General features: G+C 37.9%; 1 long non-coding RNA gene across 1 annotated transcript; it reads right to left on the reverse strand.

Annotated features, from left to right (window-relative positions):
- Window positions 1-11611: 11611 nt before the first annotated feature.
- LOC140710691 (uncharacterized) lies at window positions 11612-25904 on the reverse strand. The gene is made up of 3 exons (XR_012091821.1): window positions 25482-25904; window positions 16894-17096; window positions 11612-12467 (listed from the first exon to the last, which is right to left on the reverse strand). It is a non-coding gene; the product is annotated as an uncharacterized lncRNA (long non-coding RNA).
- Window positions 25905-26578: the final 674 nt, after the last annotated feature.

Below are 26578 nucleotides of genomic sequence, written 5' to 3' on the forward strand. Positions count from 1 at the left end.
TAGTTGTGCGTTTTCCAGAAATTTATATAAATGGAATCATATAACATGTAGTCTTTTGGATCTGGCTTTTCTCACTTATAAAAATACATTTAAGTTTTATGCATGCTGTTGGGTGAATCAACAAATGTCGAAACAACAAAATGTTGTTTGTTCCTTGAACTGGCTTTATATATGGGTAGATGTTCACTCATTTACCGGTTGAAAGACATCTGGCTTGTTTCCAGTTTGGGGTGATTATAGATAAAGTTCTATAAACATTCATATACACATTTTTGCATAAACCTACCTTTTCACTTCTCTTTGATGAACACCTAGAGGTGAGTTTGCTGGGTCATATGATACATGCGTGTTTATAAGAAACTGTCAGACTGATTTCCAAAGTAGCTGTACCATTTTGCATTCTAATGAACAATGTGTGAGTGGTCCAGTTGTCCCAGACCCTTGCTAGTACGTGGTATTATCAGGTTTGTGTGTGTGGTGGTGATTTTTTTAAAGCCTTTTTAGTAGGTGTGTAGTGGTATCTTAGTTCAGCTTTTAATTTGAACTTCCATAATAACTATTGACGTTAAGCATCTTTTCATGTGCTTCTTCGCCATCTTTTCTGGGTTGAATTGTGTCTATGAATAGAATCTTATTGGAAAATGGAGTCGTTGCAAAAGATCAAGTTAATTTGAGGTTATCTGGATGGTCCTTAATACAATGTGACCAATGTAGTCATAAAGAGGGGAAATTTGAAAACAGATGCATGCACACAGGGAGGATGCTGTGTGAAGATAAAGGCAGAGCCCCACAACCAGCCCTGCCACCACCTTGATCTTGGGACCTGTGGTCTCTGGAACTGAGAGATAATACATTTCTATTGTTAAAGCCACTCTGTTTGTGTACTTTTCATAGTAGTCTTAACAAATTAATACATTATCTGTATATCTTTTTTGGTGAAGTGTCTGTTTAGAACTTTTACCTATGTTTTTGTGGTTTGGTTTGGTTTTCCTATTGCTTGCTTACTGTCTGTAAGCAACTCCTAGCCACATTTCCTTCTTAGTCATTATAGTTCCATGATGGCTATAATAAAAGAAGTCTTGGCCAGGTGTGGTAGCTCGTGCCTGTAATCCCAGCATGTTTGGAGGCCGAGGCAGGTGGATTGCTTGAGGCCAGGAGCTCTAGCAGCCTGGCCAACATGGCAAAACTCCATCTCTACTAACAGTATGAAAATTAGCCAAGCGTGGTGGCATGCACCTGTAGTCCCAGCTACTTGGGGGGCTGAGGCAGGAGAATCGCTTGAACCCAAAAGGCAGAGGTTGCAGTGAACTGAGATCACACCACTGCACTGCAGCCGGGCCGACACAGCAAGACTCCATCACAAACAAACAAACAAACAAAATAAATAAAGAAAAGAAAAAGAAGTCTTAACACAGATCTTGATGGGATGGGAAAGTACCCTTGGTCACCCTAGAGAGCATCTATCAAGCTGTGTGCTGTGTTTATGAGAAGGCTGGGGAGGGATAGTATGGATGAAAGCCCTGTGTCTGTGATACAGGATGAAAATCTGCAGTTGCATGCAAAAGAGCATTGAATAATAAAGGAAAGAAAGCAAAAGCCTTAACAAAATGAAGGAGTTCTGATGTTTTACTGTACACTGCAACCCTTTCAAAAGCATGTTATCAGCATGTTTTTAAACAGCCTTTTTGAAGTTACTAACTCATGATTGCAAGGTTCACTTTCCTCGACTCCTGAGCTTCCAGAGGTCTCCCCTCCACTTCCTGAGTATCATGAGGATCCTCTCACACAGCGATTCTCAGAAAAGGCCTTATAGTTTTGTATAAAATCAAGCCTGCAAACGTGAGATATTCAGAAGCTGGGATGTGGGTTTTCCAGCCTCTGAGTGAACACCTCCCTCCTGCCTTGAAGGGCTTTTAAGAAACTTTCAAAATAGACTTTATTTTATTTTATTTATTTATTTTTTTTGAGATGGAGTCTCGCTGTGTTGCCCAGGCTGGAGTGCAGTGGCGCGATCTTGGCTCACTGCAAGCTCAGCCTCCCGGGATCACACCATTCTTCCTCAGCCTCCTGAGTAGCTGGGACTACAGGCACCTGCCACCATGCCCGGCTAATTTTTTTGTGTTTTTAGTAGATATGGGATTTCACCATGTTGGCCAGGATGGTCTTGATCTGCTGACCTTGTGATCCACCCGCCTCAGCCTCCCAAAGTGCTGGTATTACAGGCATGAACCATCGCGCCTGGCCTAGACTTTATATTTTTAGGGCAGTTTTAGATTCACAGCAAAACACAGTGGAAAACACAGAGTTCCCATATGCCCCTCCCCCCACACATGCACAGCCTCCCCCCCATCAACACCCCCAGCCAGAGTGGTACGTTTGTTATAGTAGAGGAACTTACATGGACACATTATCACTCAAAGTCCATAGTTTACATTAGGGTTCACTCCTTCTATTGTCTGTACAGTTTTTATTTCTGTACAGCCTTTATTTCTAATACGTCTGTGGTCTTATTTTACACAACAAGTTTTTCCAGAGAGATAGGGTGGAAATGGGATGGGACTGGGGTAGAAATCTACCAACTTTTCTCTCTGTATTTTCCTCCTTCCTTCATTAGATTTATCCAAGTTTGGCATAGTGGAAATTCCTTCTAGAATCTGGCCGTTTGCTAAGTAATATTAGTAGTTTCCAGCCCTGCTAAAATGTTTTTTTCTGTGAGTTCTCACATAGCATTTCAAGAAGACCTAAGAGGAGAATGAATCAGGGATTGCTAGCTGTCCACCAACATAGCTTGGAAGTTCCTTTAACTCTTTCACAGAGATAGAGAGTCCCTCTGTACCTATTTCTATGCTGTCCCCATCTTCTCGTTTTTCTTGGCAATTTCCTACTTATCTTCCAAGACTCAGCTCACCTGTCTATCCTCTCCATAGGAAGACTTTCCTGAACTCCTAGGCTGAATGTCTTACATTGTTCTCTGTTTCAATCTCTATTTTCACACCTGTTTACTGAGTGCTAGATTATGGGGAAACACCATTATTCATCTTCAATCCTTATCCCATGGCAAATTGCCTCTGGAAACTCTAGTAGATGTCTTATTAAGGGTGACCTTTGTCCTGGGAGGAGACCACCCCCATTAAATTACAGAGGGATTTGAATATCCAGCATTGGAATATGGGACGGGATGACAGAGTGCTGTAGTGTTCCCTTATTTTTAATTCTGATTATACATTATTGTTTTGTATGTAAAAAGTGAGAACATCTACTTATGTATAGGTTAACCTGGACAGGACTTTATTAAAATGCTCTCTTTAAAAAAAATTAGGTACAGAAATGACTTCTTGAAAATCCATTCCTTTTATTGATTTTATTAATGTTGCATAGAAATATAAAGTTTCACACACCATACTTTTACTAATAAATGTAAATAAGAACAAATTACTTTTGAACAATTAAAATAACCAAATATTGATGATTTTCAATAGAGTATATTTTGAAATAATTTTGAAGCCATGAAAGACTAAAATTCACTTTATGTTAAAATACATCATATTCTCTCATAATGTAATTATTTATTTTTTTTAAAAAAGGAACCACCCAATAAGAGTTTAATTCATTAGGAAATTTTCAGCATTTCTAAACGCAATAGAGTGTTTCTACTATACTTCCTGGCATCATTCCTTTCCTTAGCACTTATCTTCACACTGGAAGAGGTGAACCAGGTGATTATGCCCCCTGCGGGGGCTGGTTCTGCCTCTGAACAGTGACTTGGCATGGCGGTTAGGTTCAAAATTACCTACATTTACCCTAAAGATTTCTTCAGAGCTGTCAGTCTTCCTGAAACTTCCTAAAACTACCCTAGCAAATACATTTTCCTTTCTGCAAATACTGTTACTCAAACCACTGTATTTACCCCATTCCGAGCTTTCCATTCTCTGTTAACAATTTCTCAGGTGCTCATGAAGTTGTAAAGGACAAGACTCCTCTCAGAAGCACATACTACTCAGAAGCTCAAAGCAAATTAGGTTAGTTTACAATCCTTGCTACAGGCCAGAAAATGAGGATTGAGTAAGTAATTTTCCTCATTTGAAAAGGAGAAAACAAGTACAAAAAGAGATTGAGTGATTTTTTTTAACAATCCTCTACACTTATACTTGTACTTTAAGGACTAAAATGTACCATATCGTCTGATGCTCAAAACAACTCTTTTTGAGAACAGACATCATTTTACAAATAAAGACACCGAGGCTCAGAGATGTGAGTCATTGTCTATAATACAAGTAGAAATCCATATTATTAGAACTTGAACTCAGGCTGGGTATAGTGGCTCATGCCTGTAATCCCAGTGCTTTGGGAAGCCAAGGCGGGATTCAAGAGCAGCCTGGCCAATATATTGAACAGCCTGGCCAATATAGCAAGAACCTGTCTCTACAAAGTATATTTAAAAAAAAAATAGTCAGATGTGGTGGCACACCCTTGTAGTCCCAGCTACTTGGGAGGCTGAGGTAGGAGGATCACTTGAGCTCAGGAGGCTGAGGCTGCAGGAAGCAGTGATCATGTCACTGGACTCCAGCATGGGTGACAGTGAGACCCTGTCTCTAAAAATAATAATAATTAGTTAGAACTTGAACTCAAGTCCTTTGATTCCCAGCACACAGAGCCTTTCCTTGCTACACCACAGTGCCTCTTGCTAACCTGAACATGGTGAGGAGCAGTGCAGCAGTCTGTATACCACTAACCAAAACTTGACTCAGTAGATGCTATGTAGATGCACGGAAGTCTGAGTAAAATGAATCCTATTATCTTGGAAGAGGAATTCATGTATCATTTTCAATGTTGTTCTAGATAATCCTGATGTGCTTGATAAATAACAACTGGTATGTGAATAACCATAAGATTGCCATAATTATAAACAGAATTGCAAATGATAATAGACTTGGGACAAGCTACTAAGCAATATGTTAAATATTAAAAGAGTTCACATGGGAATGTATATTATTGAACCTCCTGAAATGCATATTAAAGAACGATCTTGATTAAAGTATCAATACAAAATGGTTTTAAGATTCTGAGTTTTTATAATACAGTTTCCAATTTTCTTGTTTAAAAATATAAAAAATGATTTATTATATCATAATTTTTTTCACTCCAAAAATTGAGTCTTCTCTTGGAAAAACAATTACTTGTTAGTGGATATCTTCTTCAAAGAGATAAAATGTTTATCCATTTCTGCCAAAATGGCCAACTTTTGTACTAAATGATCAAGTTACTGATGTTTGGATGAGAGAGGGCACCTGACTCAAGAATAGGCGACCTTTAGGCCAGCAGAGACCTTGAAGACAAACTGACAGAAAAGATGAGCTAGATCAAGCATTCTTATTCTTGTAAACCTAAAATTGAAAGTAATGAGTGAGATAGAAATGAGAGAATTGAAAAGGATGCCAGGAGGTAGTGCTGAAGAGCCATGGAAAGCTGAAGTTACATTCAAAACAGACCTGTAAAGAAACAGAAATGATAACTAGGCAGAGGCAGCCAGTTAGTAAAGTGGCAATCAGAGCAGATGAGCGAAGTGAAGGTGCTGTGAGAGAAATCATGTAGCTCACTGCGGAGATGAAGGGAAAAGCTCTTCCTTGAAGCTCCCTGGCACCTGATAGTTTTCCATTTTCAGTTCACCTGAAGCTTTACCAGAGTCTTTTTTTTCTTGAGGTACCATGAGGGAATCTCTCTTCTTTGCAAAGTAAACTATAAAAGTATAACACCATTTTTCACTAGCTAAAAGAAATCACAGATGTTATTAAAGATCTACAGTTCCACACAATCATATAGGGAGAATTCTTGCTACCACACAAGAGAAAAAAGATTTTCATTGTAAGAGAGTAAACAGAAGACATTATTTTCCCTCACCAAATCAGCTTTGGTTTTCAAAATGGAAGCAAGAATTTGGACACTGAGAGATGGATGTAATAGTGTACAATAGTATGAATGTCAGTTCTAGCTAATTGCAGAAAATTGATTTTCTCCCCATAAATATGCCTATGCTCATATGCCTGGAATACTTATTATCTCTTCTGGAATATTTATTGATAACATTCTAGCAATACCTTTAAAACACCATAATCTTTATCATGTGTTTTTAATGTTTCATGATACTTAAGGAAAAAACAAACATTTAGTAATTTGCTGTTTAATTTCCAAATATTTGGGGATTTTTCTACATTTTTTTCTATTATTGATGTCTAATTTAATTCTGTTATGATCAAAAACACACATTGCATGATTTCAATTCTTTTATATTTGTTAAGGTTTGTTTTATGACTCTAAATATAGTTTATCTGGATGAAGCTTTCATGTGCATTTGAAAAGAATGTGTATTCTGTTATTGTTGGCAGAAGTGCTTTACAAATGTCAATTTGGACAAATTGTTGATAGTGTTGTTCAGGTCTTTATATTCTTACTTATTACCTGTCTATGTTCTACAGATTACTTAAAGAGAGTGTTGAAGTCTCCAACTACAAATGCATATTTTTATATTTCTTATGTTAGTACTATAAGTGTTTGCTGCTTTGTATATTTGAAGCTTAGAATCTTGTGTTTGGGAAGTGGAAGGTGGGTTTGTGGTGGTTTCTCTGTTGTCCCAGTCCAGCTTCAGTCTTAGGCAGGCCCTGTGCCCCTGGGTCTCAGAAGCACGGCTCTCTTAGTGCACCTGCCCCTTCACTTAATGTAGTAGGTCTCTAATTGTTGATCTCAAGACAGTTTCCTGTTCTATCTTCATTTTCAAGGTTCAGTTTTATTTTGCTCCTTGCTGTTGTTTTTCTTTATCTTTCATCAAGTTGCAATACATCTTCACCTATTCATTGGGGCTGTCACAGTGATGCCTCTCCTGCAGTGGATATTTATCCATTTTTGTTCTGTAGGTTAGAGGCATCCAAATGGAGCTTCCTGCTTTTTTTTTTTTTTTTTTTTTTTTTGTAACAACAACCATTCTTCTCTCCATACCTGCACTATGAAGAAAACTTTCTGTGGTCTCCAGCCTTTCTCCCAACCTTACTGATGATCACACAGTGAACATCCATAGGGAACAGTCTATGAGTCGTTTTGAACTGCCCCTTTAGTGTCTGAAGTTCTCAGAGCTTCTATGCTCTCACAGTAGCTCACACTCAAGTCTTTAGCAATTAAATATATAAATTAATTATTTTATACACTTGTGTAACAGCTACTCTTCATTCCATGCCCAGCTTTGGGTGAAACAGTGCTTACCTCCTGTCTCAACTGGGTGGAAGTTGTTTTTCGTTAAATGTCAGGCTAATTGGTTAACCTGTGATCTCAGCTTTCTAAAGGATTCATACACATTTATGATTTCATAAATTAGCTGGCTTTTTCTTATTCTTATGTTGGGAATATACCCTTTCTGGCCTTCTGCATCCTACACAGAATCTGAAAATTCTGGATTTCTTTAAGGCGAGGTTTAAAATTACACCTTGAATTCTACAAATTCAATTTCCTTTACAGATATAGGGCTATTTTGACTTTTTATTTCTTCTTGAGTTACTTTTGTTAAATTGTATTTTTCAAAAAATTTATCCATTTTATGTAAGTTGTAAATTATTGGCATTTTAAAAAAATAATATCTTTTAATGTGTGAAAAATCAATCTTTGAGTTTTAATCACAATATTTTGTTCATTTACACTTAATGTAATGATCTAGCTGGGCTTAAGTTGACTATATTGCTATTTGCTTTTGATTTTTCCCTCCTTTGTTCCCATAACCCTTATTTCCCACCTTCTTTTGTATTAATAAATGGCATTTGTATTATTCCACTTTACTATTAGAATTTTTTCTATATTTTAAAAATAAAAAATGAACGTTTGACTTATTATGAGATTTTTCTGGCTCAAACGTAAATGGATATTTTTGCCACTTCTAGCATGGAAGAACCTGTAAGCAATTTAATTCTATTTAAATCCGCTTGCCTTTTGTACTACTGTTCTAACATACTTTACTTTTATATTTGTGTAAAAACATAATATAGTAATTTTAAGTTGTCAATATTATTTTATATTTACCCACATATTTACCCTGTGTGCTTCATCCATTCCTGCATTTCATGCTTCTCTCTGGAATAAGTTTCCTTTTAACTGAAGAAGGTCCTTTAATACTTTCTGTAGTAGGTATCTCAGCTTTTCCTTTTTTTGTCTGAAAACATTTTTACTTGGCTTTAACTTTTCAAGGCTATTTTTACTAGATATACAATTCTCAGGTTTGCTGGCTTTAAAATTCTAGATCCTTCTCGCACCTTTAGCACTTTTAAAGTGTCATATCATTGTCATTTAACTTCCATAGTTTGTGTTGAAAAGTCACGTATCATTCCGTTTAAAAGTCAGATATAACTTTTTCTTTTTGTAGATAATGAATAGTTTTTCACTTGCTACTTTTAAGAATTTATATTTACTTCGTTTTCAGAAGTTTGACAATAGTTGTCTAGGATGGTTTCCTATGTGTTTATTTTGGAGTTTGCTGAGCTTCTTGAATCTGTGGGCTGATTCTTTCAATTTTGGAAAAGTCTTGACCATTATCTCTTCAAATATCTCCCGATTCTTCATAGGCCTCATAACGTTTTACTATGTGCTGGATGTTGTGTATAAGAGAATCATAAAAACTAAAATCAATGTTATTTTCAACAGGAGACAGTTCACTCTTTCCTATGTTAGAATATGGGGGAGATCACCTCATTCTTACCAGAATCTGAGCTAGATCAGTGCTCAATGGCACCTTTAGTTAGACATAGTCTTACTCTAGTTTCAAATGTCTCAAGAACAAGACTCGAGGTGTGTTCGTAGTAAGGCCCTCATTCTAGTGGAGCTTCGTCTCCTAAGCATTTACTCCCAAATAAGACTGTGGGATATTCCTCTGGAATTTTTCTGGCCCAGTCTCCCAGCACACCATGCCCCCTCCCCTACAAACACTCAGTGAATGTCTCACATTGAAAACCAGCCATGTATCTGGGGCTCTTTTAGATTTCAAATAGTCCTATCAGCCCAAATTCGAGTGTTCCACTGCTTTCTTTTTCCTCTACTAGTTTATCTGCTTATGCCAAGCTCAATCGTCAGCATAGGCCTAGGACTTGACAAGTGTTCCCAGAGAAGTAAATGGCTGGCCATATCAACTCACTGAGGAAGGGCTCCTAGCTCTCTGAAATTTTTGTATTTTGCTTCTACAGCTGTCTGATGTCCTTCCAAGAAGATTTTAAAAAATCTATACTTATGTCAAGTCCCCTCAGCCTGGCACTCAAGGTTCTTCCCAAACTGATCTCAATCTACTTTCATGGAATTACACCCCAATCTCTCATCCCTGAAAATTTCTGGTCCTCACTATGCCTACTGAATAACTGTTTTATTTTTCTGATTCTATGCTTTTTTACTCATTTCATACCAGTTTTCAGAATATCCCTCCTCTTTCTACATATCAATACCGACTAGTCTCTGATGCATTCCCAGAATGGCCTGAAGTGATAACTTACCAAGTATAAATTCTTGAAGCACTGTTTGCTCCACTATTTTTGTAGTAAATAATGTCTTCCCCTGAGGATATCTCATTTTGGTGTCTAGTATGGCAATTTCATTTTTCATGCTATTGCTTTTTAAATTCTCAATTATAAAGTTTCTTTTTATATAGTCAATTTTATTTTTAAATAAACACTGTATATATTTAAAATGTACTTGGTCTTTAACATGTATACACACACAGTAAAATGATTACTAAAGTGAGAAACATATTCATCTCCTCAAGTAACCTGTGTGTGTGCATGTGTGTGCGTCTGTGCGTGTGTGTGTGTGGGTGGTGTGAGCACCTGAAATCTATTCTCAGCAAATTTCCAGTATACAGTACAGTATTATTAATTATAGTCATGATGCTGTACATTAGATCTCTAGATTTACTCATCCTATACAACTTCAACTTTATACCTCTTGCCCAATATATCCCCATTTCCCCCACTTCCCTGCCCCTGGTAACCATCATTCTATCTTCTGCTTCTATGTATTCAACTCTTTTAGATTTATACATTATTATGCATATTATTACATAATATATAATAGATGTGTACTATATATATGTTCATACAAATATTTACACATTTATTCATTCATTGATTGATGCACATTTAGGTTGTTTCTTATCTAGATTATTGTGAATAATGCTGCAGTAAATAAAAGTGAAGATATTTCTTCAAGATACTGATTTCATTTCCTTTGGGTATACACCAGAGAAGTTGCTGGATCACATGAAAACTCCATGTTTAATTTTTTGAGAAAACTTCATATTGTTTTCCATATAGCTATACCAATTTACATTCAAACCAATAGAGTACAAGGATTGCTTTTTCTGCACATCCTCACCAACACTTGCTATCTTTTATCTTCTCTATAACAGACATCCTAACAGGTGTGAGATGATATCTCATTGCTGTTTTGATTTGCATTTATCTGGTGATTGGTTGAGTATCTTTTCATATATCTATTGGCCATTTGTATGTCTTCTTTGGAAAAATGTTTATTCAGGTACTTTGGTCAATTTTTAATCCCCTCCTTTTTGTTTTTGCTATTGTCTACGTTCCTTATTTTTTAAAATATTAACCCCTTATGTGATACATGGTTTGCTCATATTTTCTGCCAATTCATAGGTTCCAATTTTCTTTTGTTGATTGTTTCCTTGCTGTACACTTTTTAGTTTGGATGAACTCATTTGTCTATTTTTACTTTTGTTACCTGTGTTTTGGGAGTCATATCCAAAAAAATCACTGGCAAGGTCAAAGTCAAGGTCATTTCCCATGGTTTCTTCTAGGAATTTTATGGTTTCAGGTCTTATGTTTAAGACTTCAATTCACTTTGAATTGATTTTTGTTTATGGAATAAGGCTCCAATTTCATTCCTTCCCATGTGGATACTCAGTTTTCCCCATACCATTTATTTCATTTATTTGAATTTCAGATTCAGGGATTATATGTGAAGGTATATCACTTGGGTATATTACGTGACGCTGAGGTTTAGGCTTCTAATGATTCCATCACCGATTAGTGAACACAATACCCAACAGGTAGTTGTTCAACCTTTGCATGCCCCCCTCCCTCTCTCCTTTTGGAATTTCCAGTGTTTATTGTTTCCATCTTTGTGTCCATGTATACCTAATGTTTAGCTCCCAGTTATAAGTGTGAACATTCAGTATTTGGTTTTCTGTTTCTGTGTTAAATTGCTTAGAATAATGACCTCCAGTTGTATCCTTGTTCTTGAAATAACATGGTTTTATTTACTGTGGCTGCACAGTATTCCATTGTGTATATACACTGCATTTTTTTTTATATGATTCACCATTGATGGGCACCTATGTTGATTCCATGTCTTTGCTATTGTGAAAAGTGCTATAATTAACATACAAGTGCAGACAGAATGATTTATTTTTCGTTGGTTATACACCCAGTAATGAGATTGCTTGATTTAATGGTAATTCTACTTTTAGTTCTTTGAGTAATCTCCAAACTGCTTTCCAAAGGGGCTGGACTAATTTGTATTCCCACCAACAGTATCTAAGTGTTCCGTTTTCTTGGGACCCTCACCAGCATCATTTTTTTTTTTTTTTTTTTTTTTACTTTTTAAATAATTGCCATTCTGACTGGTATGAGATGGTATCTCATCGTGGTTTTCATTTACATCTCTCTGATGATAAGTGATGTTGAAAATATTTTCATGTGTTTGTTGGTTACTTGTATGTTTTCTTTCAAGAACTGTCTTCTCATGTCCTTTGCCCATCTTTTAATGTTATCTTTTCTTGATTTATTTAACTTATAGATTCTGCATATTAGTCCTTTGTTGGATGCATAGTTTGTGAATATTTTCTATTATGTAACTTGTTTGTAACTTTGTTGATAGTTTTTCTTCCTGTGCAGAAACTCTCTAATTTAAGACCCATGTGTCAATTTTTATTGCATTTGCTTTTGAGTACTTAAAATATAAATTCTTTGCCTAAGGCAATGTCTAGAAGAGTATTTCCTAGGTTTTCTTTTAGGATTTTTATAGTTTGGGGTCTTACATTTAAGCCTTTACTCCATCTTGAGTTAATTTTGGTATACAGTGAGAGGTAGGAGTCCAGTTTCATCCTTCTGCATATGGTTAGCCAGTTTTTTCCAGCATCATTTATGGAATAGGGAGTCCTTTCCCCATTGTTTATTTTTGCCAATTTTGTTGACGATCAGGTGGTTGTAGTTGTTTGGCTTAATTTCAGGAGTCTCCATTCTGTTCCATTGGGCTATGTGTCTATTTTTGTACCAGTACTATGCTGTTTCAGTTAGTGTAGCTTTATAGTACAGTTTGAATTTGGGAAATGTAATGCCTCTGGCTTTATTCTTTTTGTTTAGGATTGCCTTGGCTATTCAGGCTCTTTCTGGGTTCCATACAAATTTTAGAATAGTTTTTCTCTAATTCTGCAAAAAAAAAAAAAAAAAAAAAAAAAAGAAATTATATTGGTAATTTGTAGATTGTTTTGTGTAATATGACATTTTAAAGATATTGAATCTTCCTATCCATGATCATAGAATGCTTTTCCATTTGTATAGTTTATGATTCCCTTCTTCTTACAGAGATCATTCACCTCCTTTGTTAGATGTATGCCCAGGTACTGTGAGTGTGTGTGGCTATTGTAAATGGGATTATGTTCTTGATTTGATTCCCAGCTTGAAGATTACTGGGGTATAGAAATGCTACTGATTTTTGTGCATTGATTTTTTTATCCTGAGACTTTGCTGAATTCATTTATTAGGTCTAAGAGTCTTTTGGTAGAATTTTTAGGGTTTCCCAGGTATAAATTACATTGTCAGTGAAGAGACATAATTTCCAACACTAGCATTTCCAACACTATGTTAAATATGAGTGATAATAGTGGACATCCTTGTCTTGTTCCAGTTCTCGAAGGGAATGCTTCCAGTTTTTTGTCCATTCAGTATGATGTTGGCTGTGGGTCTGTCATAGATGGCTCTTATTATTTTGAGGTATGTTCCTTTAATGCCTAGTTTTTTTTGAGAGTTTTTATCATGAAAGGATGTTGGATTTTATCAAATGCTTTTTCTGCATCTACTGAGATGATCATATGATTTTTGTTTTTAATTCTGTTTATGTGGTGAATCACATTTATTGATTTGCATATGTGGGACAATCCTTGCATCCCAGGAATAAAACCCACTTGACTGTGGTGAATTAACTTTTTGATGTGCTGCTGGATTTGGTGTGCTAGTATTTTCTGAGGATTTTTGCATCTGTGTTCAGGTACAATGGTCTGTAGTTTTCTTTTTTGTGTTTCTGTCAAATATTGGTATCAGGATCATACTAGCTTCATAAAGTGAGCCAGGAAGTAGTCCCTCATCCTCAATTTTTTGGAGTACTTTCAGTAGGGTTGGTACCAGCCGTTCTTTCTACGTCTGGTAGAATTCAGCTGTGAACCCATTAGGTCCAGGGCTTTTTTTTTTTTTTTTTTTTTTTTTTTTACTGATTCAATTTCCTTACTCATTATTGATCTGTTCAGGATTTGTTTCTTCCTGGTTCAATCTTGGGAATTTGTGTTTCCAGGAATTTATCCATTTTCTCTAGACTTTCTAATTTGTGTACATAGAGATGTTCATAATATTCTCTGAGCATCTTTTGTATTTCTGTGGGATCAACTGTGATGTCACTTTTTAATTTTTGATTGTGCTTATTTGGATGTCTTTTTTTGTTAATCTAGCTAGTGGTTTATCCATCTTGTTTATCTTTTCAAAAATGAACTTTTTGCTTCACTGATCCTATGAATGGTTTTGGGGGTCTCCATTTCATTCAGTTCTGCTCTGATTGTAATTATTTATTCTGTTAGCTTTGGGTTTGGTTTGTTATTATGCTGCTAGTACTTTTAGTTGCAAGGTTAGGTGTTAATTTGAGCTATTTCTATCTTTATGATATAGGCATTTAGCACTATAAACTTTCCTCTTAACCCTGCTTTTGCCACATTCCAGAAGTTTTGGTATGTTGTGACTCTATTTTCATTTATTTCAAATACTTTTTTTTTTTTTTTTTCCGAGACAGAGTAATGCACTGTTGCCCAGGCTGGAGTGCAGTGGTGCGTTCTTGGTGCACTGCAATTCCACCTCCCAGGTTCAAGAGATTCTCCTGCCTCAGACTCCTGAGTAGCTGGGATTACAGGCACCTACCATTATGCCCAGCTAATTTTTTGTATTTTTAGTAGAGATGGGGTTTCACCATGTTGGCCAGGCTGGTCTCGAACTGCTGACTCTGTGATTCACCCACCTTGGCCTCCCAAAGGAGGACAGTGAGAGTATCTTCCCACTATGACTTCTCTTCAGCTGCATAAGTGTTCTTAAATAGGTTATCTACAAAACCTGCAGTACAATCATACAGCGTATGGAAGTAGAACCTTGGCTCTTAGTGTTTTTGTTGTCTCATGCCTGAAAACCTGAAATACAAAACATCACCTTTGCTGACTAAGAAAGTTCAGTAGTGAGAATGCCAGAGGAACTCAAAATTCATTATCCTTGAACTATAACCATAGGAGTGGAAGTATCGGAATCTACAGGAAACTCAGGTCATGGAAAGCTAGTAGCGTTAGTATAAGTGTGTGTGTGTGTTGTGTGTACATGTTCCCAGCATCAGGGGACAACAGTATTACTGGTATATTTCTTATGGATCTTGTAGAAAAAAAGAAAATCTTAATACGATTGTATAAGAGACCAAATATTGTGGCTCATGTTTGTAATCCCAGCACCTTGGGGGGCCGAGGCAGGTGAATCGCAAGGTGAGGAGTTCAAGACCAGCATGACCAACATGGTGAAACTCTGTCTCTACTAAAAACATAAAAATTAGCTGGGCATGGTGGCTCGTGCCTGTAATCCTAGCTACTCAGGAGGCTGAGGCAGGAGAATTGCTTGAACCCGGGAGGCAGACGTTGCAGTGAGTCGAGATCGTGCCACTACACTCTAGCCTGGGTGACAGAGCAAGACTCCACCTCAAAAAACAAACAAATGAAAAAAGACCAAATTCATCTTCATCAATTATTCTTTATGTCAAATTTTACACAGTACATTTTCTCCTGTGCATATCAATCTATATCAGCAATTGCTCTATGCTACATTTAATTATACTTCTTCAGCATTCACATAGTCTTCACAATTTGTTCTTTGTGTAGTATGCTATGTGCTCAAAGATTTAAAAAACAGAAAAAACATTTTCTTGACCTCCCTAATGGGTAGGCTTATAGATGAAAGTATACTGATATCGTGCACTTTAGTTACCTGTTGAACAGGTAGGCATGAAATTTAAAGAAAAAGTATGCATTTAACTATTACTTAAATCAAGTATGAATCATTACTTTGATTATTGATGGTATCACTCTTACAAAAGTGTTTTATATTAGGACATATCCATTCAGCTATTTTACATAACCAATGGAAATAATGTAATCCTATATATGTAATTACATTATTAATAAAAAGATATAAAAATAATACCTACTATCATAAATCAAAATCAAAATAAGCCTAAAATAGCCTATTTTTAGGCCAGGTGCAGTGGTCACACCTGTAATCCCAGCACTTTGGGAGGCTGAGGTGGGTGGATCACTTGAAGTCAGGAGTTCCAGACCAGCCTGGCCAACATGGTGAAACCCTATCTCTACTAAAAGTACAAAAATTAGCCAGGTGTGGTGGCGGATGCCTGTAATCCCAGCTATTCAGGAGGCTGAGGCAGGAGAATTGCTTGAACCCAGGAGAAAGAGGTTGCAGTAAGCCAAGACTGCACCACTGTACTCCAGCCTGGGAAACAGAGTAAGCCTCCCTTTTTGGACCAGGCGCAGTGGCTCATGCCTTTGATCCCAGCACTTTGGGAGGTCGAGGTGGGTGGATCACTTGAGGTCAGGAGTTCGTGACTAGCCTGGCCAACATGGTGAAACACCATCTCTACTAAAAATAGAAAAAATTAGCTGGGTGTGGTGGTGTGCACCTGTAATCCCAGCTACTTGGGAGGCTAAGGTGGGATAATTGCTTTAACCCAGGAGGTGGAGGTTGCAGGGGGCCAAGATCGTGCCATCGCATGCTAGCCTGCGCGACAGAACAAGACTCTGTCTCAAAAAAACCCCAAAACCACCACAACAAAAAAACAGGTTTCTGGAAAGAAACACATACATGGCTCAACTCATACTCCTCTAAGTCAGTTGCCTGCAAAGGGAAAGTATTCTCACTCTTCCACCATGCCAGAATTCTTAGAGGAGCAGGACCCCATTTGGCACCGTCTATCATGGAGTAGATAAGCCTATCTAATTCTGAGGTTCAGTATCAGGAATCACCTGCTTACAGATGAAAGCTTCATTCTCTATTTTGTCCTTTATCAGTGTAAAAGTAACATTGTGCTTCTCCATCTGGTAACTCTTTTGCTTTATAGGTTGGTTCAGGACTTGAATGGAGAAAAGCATTGCTATTTATTTGACCTCAAAGATCCCAATACTCTTGGAAGCATTTCAACTTTTTCTAGGATGGGAAGAAAAGAACAATGCCAACTAAAGGTGACATGAAGTGACAAATGTGACATAATGCTTGTTTAATGGCATCCTTTGTTTTTCATGTTTTGAGACAGCGAAAACTAATAAAGTAGATGACTTTGGATGGGAATGTGGGTCTTTTACCTCTCAATCAGACAAATGGTCTATTTTCTTTTGTTACTATACAATACTATTTTGCCAAAGAGAGAAATGTTCTTTCCTGAGCCATGGAGGCTAAGTTTGGCAGCACACCAAAATTATAATTTGATATTAGATGTTAAAGCTGGAAGTGAATTTTAGTTTTTGGCTCCTTCATTTTTGAAATGGCAAGTTACCTTTATAAGTCGGGACAGTGTCCAACTTTCCTTTTTTAACTTGTTGTCTCTCCAAAGGCCGGACTATTGCCACAGGCTGCACTTTGTATGAATTAAAATCCCGCTTGTAGGTAATACCAAGATCAATCTTCCCTTGTTTTGGTTTATATTCTTCTGGCACATGGCGAGGCTGTTTAAATATTTCATAAGGACGATAATCCAACCTGAAATATATAAATTTGAAACATAGCCTCACAAGTTCTTTTATTTCTAATTATTTCAATGAAGTATGGAAAATGCCAAGGCTTTTTTTTTTTTACTTGGAAAGTCTGAGAAGATATTAAAATGGTAATAGTTGATAAGCTACTTGAAAAAAGTAAATGAATTTTCATAAGGTCCTATCCAGTGACTAAATATCTTGAGAAAAGTAAATATATCAAAAATTCTAGTTTTGAAAACATCATTACAATAGATCTCAGTTAATTGGATCTTCAGTAAACACTATCCTCAAGTAATTGATTTTTTTCTAACCTGGAAGGAAATTTCAGGTAAAATTTACTAAACCTGAAAAGTTTAAAAAATATATTCCCCGAGTCCACTTTGTCAAAGTCCTCATTCATCCTACTTAAAGTCTCCAGCAAACTATTTTGGCATACTTTCTTCTTTTTGAATTCATGCTGTTTTCTCGCTTATTGTTAAATGATTAGTAACTCTGGTCTTTAGACATAAATCACATTCAGATTATAGATGTGAATGTTCCTCATCTTTGGATCTCCCAGAATTCCTTGTCATGGATGGATGCCACTTGGTAATGCAGCCAACCTGGGCACTATATAACATTATGTGACAGAGGTAGTACTGCAGACACTGAGGTAAAAACTGAAGAATGGAGAACACCACAAACTTAGACTGATCAGACTGCCTACGTCCAAATCCTGGCTCTGTCATTTACTAGCTGCAGGACCTTGGATAACTTCATTAACCTGTTTATGCCCCAGTTTCTTTATATATAATATGGGACAATAATATCTTCTATCTCACAGAGTTGTTTTTAAGGATATACACACACATTTTTAAGACTGCTTGGTACATAGTAAGATCAATATGGCAGCCACTACTGTTACTACCCCAAGACTTCATGGATTGCATTTTTCTTCTGGACTCTATTGGCACATCACTCATTTTGTGATTAAACTATCTTGTATTAACCAATATTTGTTGCATATGTCTGTAAGTTCTCCAAAGAACCCAAACCCCTCACTGAATTCTTCTATTCACAACATAACTTCTTAGACTAATTAACTGTTTTCTCACCCACTCCAATACATTTCAATCTGGTTTCCAGGACTGCCACTTCCCTAATACAGCTCTAAGGTTCACTATGTCTTCCATGTGATTAAATTCATCAAACATTTTTAATCCTCATCTTACTTGACCTCTCTAGCAGTAACTGACATTATTGTCCACACTGTCTGTTTCTAGGAAACTTGCTCTTCCTGACTTCCTGATTATTTCTTGCCAGTCTCCTATGCAACTTCATCTACCTTTACTCGGTCATTATATACATGTTAGCATTCCTCAAGACTTAGACCTACCTACACATACTTCTTTTCATCCACTGTTCACTCCTGAGGATAACTCTTCTACTCCCACAGCTTCGATTACTACCTAGATTGAAAAAACCCTCAAATTTACATCTCAGCTTAGACCTCTTCTCTGAGCTCCATACCAGCATCTATGATGGTCTCTTGGATATTCAGTGGCAACTCAAAACTTAATATGTCCCAAATCAACTCGTTATTTCCCCTTAATAAATGTGGTCCTTTTTGCTTGTTCTCTATTTAAGTGAATGCTATCACCATCGCTTCAGATGCATAGTCAGAAATCTAGGACTCACCCTTCATACGCCAATTCTCTCCCCTATCTAGTCCGTCATCAACTACCGTCAATTTTGCCTCATAAATCTCCCTCAAATCTAACCACTTTTCTCCACATCTGCCACTACCATAATATGCAAAGTTTTTGCAACAGCTCATTTGAATCACTTTAATAACTTTCAAAACTCATTTACCCACATCCATTCTAGTTCTCCCTCCAATCTTTTCTCCACATGGAACCTGAGTAATTCTTTCCCATGTAAATCTGATCAGGTCATTCTTACCCTTATCTCCCTAGCCTCTTCCTTAACTTCCTTCCTCCCCAACTTCACCCTCTACCAAAAAAACAAAGCAGAAAAACCTTCACGGCTTCTTATTACTGTAAAGACATAGATGACACTGAACATGGCTTAAAGGCTCTGCCTGGTCTCCTTCACTAGCCTCAGCTCTCACCATGCTTCCTCTTGCTTTCTCTGCTCCAGCTGGCCCTCTTTGATACTTTTCTCCTTTCCCTGCTCCTTCCTGCTACATGCTACTCTCTCTCTCTCTGCTTGGAATGCATTTCCTTCCACCTCTTAATCCAGTTAATTTAACATCCTTCAGGTTTTGACTTATTTTTCTTATTTCCCTGATAAAGTCAAACTCTTGTCCTGGATGTCAAGGTACCTGTGCCTATCCTTCATAGATCTTATCACTGTTGCAATTTTAGACTTATTTTGAGTAATGTTTTTGATTGCCATCTCTAATAGGTTGCAACATCTGTCAGCACAGAGATCATGACTGCTTTTGGTCACCACTATATCCCAGGTGTCTAGTATAGTGCTTGATGCTTAATAAATGCTTAATAATTTTTTATTTAATGAATGAAGAGTAGTAGAAATCACATATCTCTGCCTCCCAAGACATGTCAGTTGTTCTTTGCTCTTCCCAAATACTAACTAGAGGGGAATAGGCTAAAATGCAGTCAGGAAGTGAGAGAATCAGGAAGGGAAAAGCAAAGCAAAAGCTTAGAACTCTCAGTTTCTCTGGATAGACTAGTTAAGTGTTAGAAAGTATACCTCCAAACCCAAAGCCGCTTTCTACGTAGTAGTAGAGGGTGAATGCAGTCTTATTCATCTGATATATCCTGAAACATTTGATGTGTCTAGAAACCTACTCCTTCAGGGCAGGCTTCCTGCCAACTCTGGCAGTCATTTAAGTGAGCTGCAACAGGACTGCTATAAGGGATCCAAAATCTTGTACAAGTTCAGACACCTCTTTACACAGTCACTTCCTGTACTATACAAAGGTACAGAATGCTTCTTTGTTTGTACAGATAAATCCACTTTCTACTGCATAGTCACCACAGTCAACATGAGGGAGTCAAGCAAGAGTTTCAAGCTCCTAGATTATGACTCTTAGAAATACTGCTAGTTTCCCAGTGAAAATATAAAGAAAAGATCCAATGTCATACTAAGTGAAGAGATGACAATTTAAGCAATGAATATTTTAGTTTTATTGGTATATTTGGACCTTTGGGACATTTCTTGCTTTTTTTTTTTTTTTTTTTTTCCAATTATTAAGACTTATTTGAATAAGTCAACTGGGGAAATTCAGAATTAAAAAGCAATTGCCTTTTAAAAGAAAGATATGGCAGGTTAAATTTTCTCAATTTCTACATTTAGAACTGGTTAAAAGCAAAATCTTTGTTCAATAAACACAAATATTGTAAAATTTATTTCAAATCTCTAATATGAACCATTAAGGCATTAAGAAAGAAATATTAATAAAGTGAAGAAAAAAGAGCAACCATTCCCATTTAATCAGTCTCAACCGGTTACTGAATTTCCTCATCTCACTTATAATCCATAATTATCTTAGTTATTTATCTGATATTTTCATATCTGGACTTTCCCACAACACGATAAACAACAACAGTAAAGCAAAGATCGTCTCTGTTTTATGTTCCATGTCATCCTCAGTGAGCAGTCCAGTTCCTGACCTACTGCACTGAATCAGTGGCAACAGAATCACTAGCAATGCTGGTTAAAAATGCAGTTTCCTGAGACCCACTCTATTATCTACTGGCTCTTTTAGATGGAGACCTGGAATCTGCAATTGTAACACTTCTAGATGGCACTACTGCACACCAAAATCTGAGGACTTAAGTAAAATCTTCCATCTGTGGAAGAGCCATACACCTACACAAGTAACTAGAGTCACCAAAGTATTATTACTGCAAGGAATGCCTGAAATGTTAAAAATAGAAATATTAGACTAAAAGTTTGAAAGTTTAAACTATAATAATAAAAATAAATAAATAATAAAAAAAGAAAGTTTGTATCTTTGCTATATAAGAATGAGCTGCATCTGAAATGAAAATGGCTAACACCAAAATCTAAAGCTGTTACAGAGCATTTTTAAAACTCTAAATTATAGAAATATGATGTACAAGTCACTAGGAAGTAGGAACTTCAACTTGTGAAAGGAAGATAAATCTTGGGGCCCCAAAATCACTAAGCTAAGGGGAAAAGTGAAGCTGGGAACTGCTTAGGGCAAACCTGTCTCCCATTCTCTTCAAATCCCTCTGCTCACTGAGATAAATGCATATCTGATTGCTTCCTTTGGAGAAGCTCATCAGAAACTCAAAAGAACGCAACCATTTATTTCTTATCTACCTATGACCTGCAAGCTCACTCCCAGCTTCGAGTTGTCCCGCCTTTCTGGAACGAACCAATATTCATCTTACATATTTGTTAATTGATGTGTGTCTCCCTAAAACGTATAAAACCAAACTGTGCTCTGACCACCTTGGGCACATATTATTGGGACCTCCTGAGGCTGTGTCACCAGCACGCACCCTCAACCTTGGCAAAATGAACTTTCTAAATTAACTGAGACCTGTCTCAGATATTTGGGGTTCATAAACTTATTGACATTTTTATACTTAACACCAAGATTGTACCTTGAATATGGTATATACATTAACAGTTTAAATAAAATAATGAGTAAATATAATATGTAATCCACCTAACTGACAAAAATACAGACAGATCAAAAAAGGTCAGTCCAAATGAAAAGTATAGGCTTAAGATTTGTGTTCATCACTCACTGAACAAATATTGGGTACCTACTATGTGCTAGTAGGCATTGTTACTAGTTTTCTAAAAATAGAATGCTGAGATAACAAAAGACTTATTTCCTGCTTTCATGAAACACTGAAACCAATCTAATGATAAATAATAGGAAGGTGCTTTGGGAGCTTACATAGAACAATTTTACCTAATCTGAAAACTGGATGAAGTGTCAGAGAAGGCTTATTCAAGTGATAATGTAGTTGAGATCTACAGATTGAATGAGCATTAGCTAAGAGAGGGAAGGAAAATTGCAGGTAGGGAAAATCGTATCTTGGAAGACTCTGAGATAAGGGAAATCTGGCACTTTCAAGGAAATGAAAAATGGCCCATGGGATGGAGCATAAAAGTGAAAAGGGCACTACAGTGAAAATGAATTAGGGAATTAAGTAGTGAGCAAACCACGCCTCTACATGGTTTTGATAAGGATTCTGGTTTGTGTTAAACACAATGGGAAAGTTTAAGAGTATTTTAAGCAAAGAAGTGATAGGGTTTGGTTTGCATTTTAAAATCATTTGGGCAGGCTGAAGTATTGAAAACAGATCAAACTGCAAAAACTAGAGTAGATTCAGATATTATTATAAAGTGACTGCATTCTTCTAGGTCAAGCTTGTCCAACCTGCAGCCTATGGGCTGCATGCGGCCCAGGATGGCTTTGAATGAGGTCCAACACAAATTCATAAACTTTGTTAAAACATTATGAGATTTTCTTGTGATTTTTTTTTTTTTTTTTTTTTTTTTTAGTTCATCAGCTATGGTTGGTGTTACTGTATTTTACGTGCGGCCCAAGACAATTCTGCCAATGTGGCCCAGTGAAGCCAAAAGATAAGACACCCTGGTCTAGGTGGTGGTAACAGTGGAAAGTAGATAAATACGAGATATTTTAAGAAGTTAAAAAAAAAATAGAACTTTTTATATCCCTTTTTTCTTTCACACTTTGTCAACCTAACTTAATTCGTATTTTTCTGTTTTTTTTTTCAAGTTGTGATTTAACTAGTGTGTTGCCTATCAAATTGGTTCAACTTAAATCAACTAAACAGTAATTTAAATAGCTAGAAAACTTTATTGACACCAGAAGAGTTGGGAGAAAAATAAGTAAAGCAAATAGTTACTAAATATTTACTTAAATGTAGTTATTCCTTCCATTTTACCACGGCATGCTCGAATTTCTTGCTTGGGTTTAAGACTCTGAGCTGGAAGAACATTGCCATACATAGGATATTTTTCCAAATATTCAGTTGTAGGGCAAAACACCCCAGAATTTTCATAAATCCTTGTGATTCCATGTGGACAATGATGTCGCTTGTGCGAAAAATCAATGGAAAGATTAACCTCAAAAAACATTTTGTGTTGTAATTGCATTTTAATCAGAGACTTCCAATAAACTCACAGTTTCTAAATTCTAGGGCTTTACTGAAAAAACAAAAACTGGGCTGGGTGCAGTGGCTCACATCTGTAATCCTAGCACTTTGGGAGGCTGAGGCGGGCAGATCACAAAGTCAGGAGATCGAGATCATCCTAACTAACAGGGTGAAACCCTGTCTCTACTAAAAGTACAAAAAAAATTAGCCGGGCTTGGCGGGTGCCTCTAGTCCCAGCTACTCAGGAGGCTGAGGCAGGGGAATGTAGTGAACCTGGGAAGCGGAGCTTGCAGTGAGCCAAGATCACGCCACTGCACTGCAGCCTGGGCGACCCAGCAAGACTCTGTCTCAGAAAAAATAAAAACAAAAAAACCCCAAAAACTGTTTCCTCTGTAATGGTGTTTACAAAAACAATCTATAAATAATGGTCTATCCCTATGTGGTGGAAGCACAGCAATTAAGTGTCTCATAACAATTTAGTGTCTTGTTACACTATAGAAGCTGAAAAACTAATAGGGAATTCCCCAGGCTCTTGCAGAAAGTTTCCACATACAAATTAGGTTTCACTTGCTACATGTATTCACATGATACTTTGACTCAGAACAGAGCTACATAAGGAGAGAGTCAAGGCATAACATTTATTTTGCTTGCATGAATGTAATAAAGGCAACAAGAGATGGGAGTTAGAAGTTGTTAGGTGGCATCTTGATTTGCGAGCTGGTTTCCTAACTTGGCAGCTTCTTGACCATGGAAGAGACGAGTGATTCTGGAGTCTACAGCTCTGTTGCAATTTTCTGATTATGGCAGAGGCAGTGGCCTCTTGTCAGCCCTGTTCTGTGGTAAAATTTTTGGAAGTTTTTCCTGGAAGCTTATTTTGAAAATGATTTCTTAAGTTCTTCCAAATGACCTACATATATATATACTCCTTAATAAATTCCTTTTTCCCTAAACTAACAAAAGGAGGTTATGTTATCCATAACTAAGAACCTTGACCAATATATCATATAAGCTAATAGCATACAGTTATTTAAGAGAATGAGGGTGACCTTTACATGGTCACTGGAAGATGGTGAGATTGTAAATAGTAAAAAACTGGATTGTAGAATAGTGTGCTCAGCATATTCTCTTTTTTGTTTAAAAAAAATAAAATCGATGCAGGCCAGGCGCAGTGGCTCATGCCTGTAATCCCAGCACTTTGGAAGGCCGAGGTGGGTGGATCAGGAGGTCAGGAGAGCTACTAAAAATACAAAAATTAACTGGGTGTGGTGGCATGAGCCTGTAATCCCAGCTACTCGAGAGGCTGAGGCAGAAGAATTGCTTGAACCCGGGAAGCGGAGATTGCAGTGAGCTGAGATTACGGCACTGCACTGCAGCCTGGCGACAGAGTGAGACTCTGTCTCAAAAAAAAAAAAAAAAAAAAAAAAAAAAAAAATCAATGCACATGTAAAACAAGTCTTAAAGAACATTTGTTATCTGTGGAAGATAAAATTATGAAGGTGTTTTATAATATAGATATTTTACAATATTATGGATTTTTATGACACCTCTTGTGTATTTATTACATTACCAAAAAATAAAAATAAAACCCTTAAAAAACAAAACAACCACAACCAAAAACAAAGAAAAAGTAAAATCACACCATTCCAAGGGTAGCCCTCAACATAATGAAGACCGAATTTCCTAACAGTTGAATGAGAAAGGAACTTGCGTTGAATGTAAATTAGGAAAAAAGTAAAAATTGTCTCCTGCACACCAGTCTGCAGAGTCATACACCCAAAGTTAATTTGTTGATATTTTAATCTACTTTTAATTACGAACTGTGTTTATTATGAGACTATCAAAAAAACTGCTTTCCATCAACATGCAGGTGTTTTCTTTGAAGGGGATTACAAATACGAAGGGATTGACACGTTCATATTTACTTAGCAAATAATGATCTAATCCCTGGGTCAACAGTGAAGCTGAGGAAGGAGAAGACTGTTTCTAGGTGATGGAAGGTTGTTAGGCAGGACTCAGTTGGATTCTAGGTTTCAGGGTGGGGACTACTGTACTGCCTTTTCAGTCAGGCGAATCCCAAAGAACTGCTGCCTGGACGGGAATGGGAATATGGTCTGGCTGGGAGGACAGAAAGCAGATGAAAGAAAGTGTGATATGGGTTGCAGACTCAGGGCCTTGAGCACTGTTCTTTCTCATCTTTGTGGTGACGGATGACGGGGTGGAAATGCATTCTCCCAGTCGGATCACATGCCAGTACTCACCAGTCTTATATCCCGTCGCTGCTTCACATATATTATTTACTTTGCATCCTTGATTGGGAGTCTCAGGGGCTACGAAGAAACGTTTTACCCCCAGGTAGCCGGCGGGTGCGGAGCGAGTATTAGTGGAGCTTATGAGATAAGTGGGGATGTCGCCGCGTCCTCGTCCCTTGATCTGCGGGGGACGGCCATTCTCAGGGTTCCCGAGGAGTCGGCTCCCAAGCCCCGGCCCGCCACTACACCAGCCATTTCCTACCCGCAGGTACAAATCTGACACAGACACCAGCTCCTCATGCTCTTGGCTCCCATGCCTTACTCCACCGCGCCTCAGCACTTGCGGCTTCTCCACCCCCACACCGCCCGCCGTAGTCAAGGCAACAGAGGGATACCTGGTGACAGACCCGGCGCCGGCTTCCAGTGGCGCCAGAGGCGCGCGGGTGAAAGGTCGAGCGTCAGCCGGCCCCGCCCCCTGGCGCGCTGGCGTGCCGGACCCGCAGAGATCTCTGCGTTTCGGAAGCTCTTGATGTGGCTGCGACCCGAGAGGAGAAGCTGGGCTCGTGGGGTTGCTGCCGCCGGTGAGTGCGGGCTCGCTCTGGGGACTGGCATCCTCCTCGGCCAGCCTCTGGGCGGTGCTTGGAGGACCCCGCTAGCTGCGGCTCTGAGGCGGGAACCGGGGCTGGGGCCGAGCGCTGGCTGGGAGCTGTAGTCCCCGGAGTGTCGATTCCAGTCTGGGGCCGGGGCGGTGGCATGTCTGTGTGGACCAGCGATTCTCAGAGAACGAATCCGGGACCCTGCCGAAATGAAGGGCATGTAGTGTAGAGGTTTTTCCTTTTTATTTAGAAAGGAATGAAAGACCAGCAGTGCACCTGCTTGGATAATAAGCACGTGACCCAAAACTTTGTTCGGGCTCCGTGGGCAGGAATAAAGCTGGGTATTCGACCTGGCGCAAGGACTAGCGAGAATGTCAGAATGAGGGACTTGGGGGAAGACTGAAGAGAGAAAGGGAGCATCTTCTTCAGCATCTTCTCTCCCTCCTGCATGCAACCCTTCCTGTACGTGGTCATTGGCCTGGAGAAGTTTACCCGAGTACTCCTCCACCG

The sequence above is a fragment of the Chlorocebus sabaeus genome, chromosome 29 (genome assembly GCF_047675955.1).
Source record: "Chlorocebus sabaeus isolate Y175 chromosome 29, mChlSab1.0.hap1, whole genome shotgun sequence".
NCBI classification, from domain to species: Eukaryota; Metazoa; Chordata; class Mammalia; order Primates; family Cercopithecidae; genus Chlorocebus; species Chlorocebus sabaeus.